Consider the following 4,990-nt stretch of genomic DNA (forward strand, 5'->3'; position numbering starts at 1 on the left):
CGACGCCCTGTCCCCGCTAGGCTCCACCCACACGCGCCGAGGGGAGGGGGCGGGCACGCTTCTGGGGGCCGTGGACTGCGCCCGGAGCCCAGGCGGGAGGCGGGTCTTCCTTGAGGAACTGCTGTCATGACGGGGCAGAGGACTGCAGTAATTATCCCTCTCTGCTAATAAGAACCAGGCCGTGATTCACTTGAGCCCCGCCCCAGCAGTAATCTAATTCCAACCGCGGGTCCCTGAGAAGTCGGTCTCCTCCTTCGCGTCTCAGCCTCTCTGGACTCCAGCCCCCAGAAGGCGGCGCGGCGCGGCGTGACTGCGCAGTGGCGTCCGTTGTAAGTGCTATGACAACAGGGCGAAGATGGCTCAGAGTTAGTCTGAAGAGGGGAGGTGTCCCTTCCGCTGCGGCCGTCGGGTTTCTGCTACATCCCATTCGCCAACTCCTCCATCCTTTCCTCCTCGGTGTGAGCAGCAGGACTTGCATTTGTTCTTGCCTGCCTAGTGTCTTCCAAGGGATAGATGCCGTTTCCTCTGCTGGTCTCTAGGGGGTGACGGGGGGCGCAGGGTAGCTTCTTGGGGGAATCACTCCAACTCTGTGGAGCTGGTGGTGCTGCCTGGTGGGGCTCTCTCTTTGCCCGGGACGTGGAACAACTTTCAGCTGGAGGACGAGAGGGACTAGTAAAGCTAAAGGTTGCTTTTCTTTGCACCCTCCGTTCTTGCTCCCTCTGCTCCATCACTGGGACCTTGTCAGGCGTTCATAAAGGGAAATTTGCGGAACGAGGGTTCGCAGAAAGGTGAGACAGAGCTCATCTGACGTGGCATCAGGTAAGATGGTATGTCTGGTATTAAACTTCGGGTACGTGAATGCCCTTTCCATTTTTTATTTTGTGAACAAGATCCTCCAATGCAATATAATGGTTTGGGGGCTGTAAGGTGATTGATTTCTTAGAAAGATGTTTGCACTGGAATAAACACTAGGAGCACAAAGTGTATGCGATTCTGTGAATACCTTTGAGAAAAAAGGTATGAGAATTTTTAAGGATTCCATTGAGGAATGTCACATGGAGCATGAGCATCCTCCTGAGACACTTCAACAGGTCTGTGAGTAAATGGGCAAAGCAGTTCCCAGCCTACGACTGAAGTAGGATGCATGTACTAATACCCCCAATCCTCTCGTAATAGGATTATTGTTTTCCTCTTTTTAGTTGGAGACCACAACAGTTTAGATGAGATGCGCTGATTTTATCAGCACTTCCTGCCAGTCAAGTCCTGCATTTGACTTCAATTTCCTGGAGAAATGTTTTTTTTTGGGTATCTCACTTTTACTTTAAAAATGAAACTGTATCTTACATGTATACACATCTTACATGTCCTCATTGATAAACAACTTGAAAGATGCTGCAGGATAAGCTATGGGTCTTTAGTTGGCCAGCATTCAGAGAGAGAAAGATTTTCGAACTTATTAGCATTTTATAAAGAAAACAGTTACTGAGATTTTTTTCATGAATAAGTGGAAGAATTAAAAAAAGAAACTAGAAAACCCAGAAGTTTTTAAAGAAGAATTTAAAAAAGCTTTATTTTGAAAACAAGTTACAAGTTATTTGTCAGACTTTAAGGGATTTTTCATTGCGTGTAATTGTTGTGGTTAAATTACAACTATACACATATTTATGGTACAACTTCTTGATAGAAATGCTCATTGAAGGGAAAAAATCCAACAGCAATAGTATATATAGTAATTTTAAAACTTTTACACCTTTTGAGCGATGTAGTAAGTCTTACGCTTTAGAATACTTTCAAATATTTTTTGAAAATTTTTAAAATACATGAAGTGATTATAAAACATCCCTGCTGATTAATAACATTTCCATTAGTGATTGCTATCAGTCTTTGTGAGTCCCCTTTCAAATTTCAGTCCAGAGGGTGAGTTTGGCATTCGTAATTGTGTCTTGCACGGAACACACTACCACTGTCTCTTTCCACTACCACTGCTACCACCGTCTCTCCTACCACCACTGTTTCTACTGTTAGGTTATTACTGACTATTGAGTACTTGCTATGGGTTGAACCATTTTATCCTCCTCCATCCTAGAACAATTGAGATACTAGAGGATGAGGGACTTGTTTCAGGTCATGTAGTGGAAATGTGGTCAGAAAGTGAACCCAGAGCTGTCCTACTCCAAATTTTGTGTTATTTTGCCCTTTGCGTCTTTTGTTGAAAATTCCAACAGTGAGTCCTTGTATTATTGCCTTCAAAAGCAGTATACTTCTAATGCTATATGCATTTGCATCTTTCTTTGACTGGAAGACCTGATTTCTACTTTCTTAAATTTGATGTGACACAAGCATAACCTGGAGAAAGCAAAGCTCTGAAAATGAACAACAGCTTCAAGGTCTGTTTCCAGAACTGACCTTCAAACCCGTATGTTTTTCCCACAGCATTCTTTGGGATTATTATTTTCACAGCTGATCATATTGTAGGACTAGGTCAATGAGGTGTTAATACAGCCACCTCTTAAATGAAACCTGAATCTGAGTAAATTTGTTGTAGAAAAAATAAGTATTCAAAACAAAAAAGCATCAAGTGAAGAATGTAGAAGAGAATTTCTAGAGTTTAGGAGGTAAGGAGATTATCTCCCATTTATTATTCTAATAAGGCATTAGAAACTAATCTGTTGTGCCTATTTATAGGAATGCACCTGTTACAACATTCAAATTATTGTCTTCTAATCATCCTTTAACAATTTAATCAAATGTATGACATACTTGCCTGCAGTTTGAACTTGTAGTGATTAGAATTAGTGTGAATAGAGCTATTGTTTTTATAGTCTACATGGAGGGGCGTGTACATAGGCCATTTGTTTAGGGTTCTGGAGTAGACAGTCTTGGTTTAGGTACCGCACATCACTTAACTAGTGAGACCACTGGCGCAGGTTTCTTAACTTCTCTGTATTCAAGAATACCTGAATAATAGTATCTACAATTTACTTTGTAGTTTTGTTATGAAGATTAAAATAGAATGCTTGCAAAGCATTTAGAATGCTGACTGGACTTTAGTAAATGATTAGTAGATACTTTTCTTTAAGGCAATGTCATTAAAAACCTGGTTTTTATTTTACAGTTACTTAAAAGACAAATCAGTGAGCAACTGGAAATCAACACTGAATGAAAAGGGGATAAAATGCAAACCTCGGTTCCTTATTCAAGGCAGTTAACTGAACTGAATTTAAAAAATCAGTGTATACATATTTTATTTTTTGTTATTTAGAACACTTTTTGTTTATTTTTGTAACCCAAAAGCCAGGTTTCATGACTGAAAAATGTTTATTACTGTTGGTCCTTACTATCCTTCCTAACCTGTCAGTACCAGACCTCCCCCATCCAACTGCTTATCTGAATATCTCAATGTCAAGGCCTGTATCTTTCCTAGATTGGAATACAGATGAGCATTTTATTTGTGTCTCAATTTATGGCTAATTTTTCATTTTCTTGATGACTTAGGATGTCTTCCAGGAAAAAGGGCAGAATGTATTTTGCTGACCTTCTAAATTTAATTTGCTATTGCACTTTTTTTTTAATATTTAACGAAGTTTAAAAAATTTTTGTTTTTTCTGCCATGCTCGGCAAAGACGACGTCTCACTATGTTGCCCAGGCTGGTCTTGAACTCTTCAGCTCAAGTGATAAATCCGCCTTGGCCTCCCAAAGTGCTGGGATTACAGGTGCGTGCCACTGCTCCGGGCCTAATGGTAAATGTGGCCAAAATACAGGAGTGTTCTACTTAAAAAAAAAAAAAGAAACTTCATTTTTGTTTTTTGGGGGAATTCGAAGCAAAAGCATAAAGAATAACAAAATGAACCCCCATGTATCCATCACCATTTGTTCTCTTTAAAAAAAATAACAGCTTTGTTGAAATATAATTCAAATACTATACAATTCACCCATTTAATGCATAAAATTCAGTTCCTTTTTTGTATATTCACAGATACATGTAACCATTACCACAGCCAAGTTTGGAATATTTTTATCAACTCAGAAAGAAACCACACATCCTTTAGCTATAACTCTCCTTCCCTCTTCGTTCTCTCCTAACCCGAGACCTAAGCAACTACGAATCTACTTTCTGTCTCTATGAATTTGCCTATCCTAGACATCTTATATAAACAGAATCATATAATAGGTGGCCTTTTGTGACTGGCTTCTTTAACTTAGCATGTTTTTAAGAGCCAGATATGTCTCATTCTAAAACCTATGTGCTTTTATTCATTTATGTTGTAACATATATCAGTATTTTGTTCTTTTCTTTTTTATGGCCAAATAATATTCCACTGTATGGATACTACCTTTTGTTTATATATTCATCAGCTGATGGACATTTGGGTTGTTTCCAAATTTTGGCTATTATGAATAATGCTACTATAAACGTTTATGTGTAAGTTTTTTTGTATGGACATATGTTTTCATTGCTCTTGGATAGATACTTCAGTGTTAAATTGCTGGGTCATCTGGTAATTCTGTGTTTAAGTGTTAGAGTAACTTCTAGATTCCTTTCCAAAGTGGTTGCATCATTTTGCATTCCCACTAGCAGTATATGAGGTTCTGATTTCTCCACATCCTCACCAACACTTATTACTATCTAACTTCTTTGATTCTGTCATAGTAGGTGTGAAGTGATATCTCATAGTTTTGATTTGCGTTTCCCTAATGACTAATTATGCTGAGCGTTTTTTTTTCTTTTGGGAAACAAGAGTTTTGCTCTTGTTGCCCAGGCTGGAGTGTAATGGTGTGGTTTTGGCCCACTGCAACCTCTGCCTCTCGGGTTCAAGCGATTCTCTTGCCTCACCCTCCCAAGTAGTTGGGATTACAGGCACCTGCCACCATGCTTGGCTATTTTTTTTTTGTATTTTTAGTAGAGATGGGGTTTCACCATGTTGGCCAGGCTGGTCTCAAACTCCTGGCCTCAGGTGATCGCCTGCCTTGGCCTCCCAAAGTGCTGGG

The 4,990-nt window shown here is 39.8% G+C and overlaps 1 protein-coding gene across 4 annotated transcripts in view; it reads left to right on the forward strand.

Moving 5' to 3' along the window:
* The first annotated feature begins 76 nt into the window (after positions 1-76).
* Positions 77-4,990, forward strand: part of BBS9 (Bardet-Biedl syndrome 9) — a 503,584-nt gene continuing 498,670 nt past the window's right edge. For all 4 annotated transcript variants that reach the window (XM_011950130.1, XM_011950131.1, XM_011950132.1 and 1 more), the window contains exon 1: positions 77-819. The gene's annotated coding sequence lies outside the window, so the exon portion shown is untranslated. The remainder of the gene's footprint in view (positions 820-4,990) is intronic.

Source organism: Colobus angolensis, unplaced genomic scaffold, assembly GCF_000951035.1.
Source record: "Colobus angolensis palliatus isolate OR3802 unplaced genomic scaffold, Cang.pa_1.0 Scaffold302, whole genome shotgun sequence".
NCBI lineage: Eukaryota > Metazoa > Chordata > Mammalia > Primates > Cercopithecidae > Colobus > Colobus angolensis.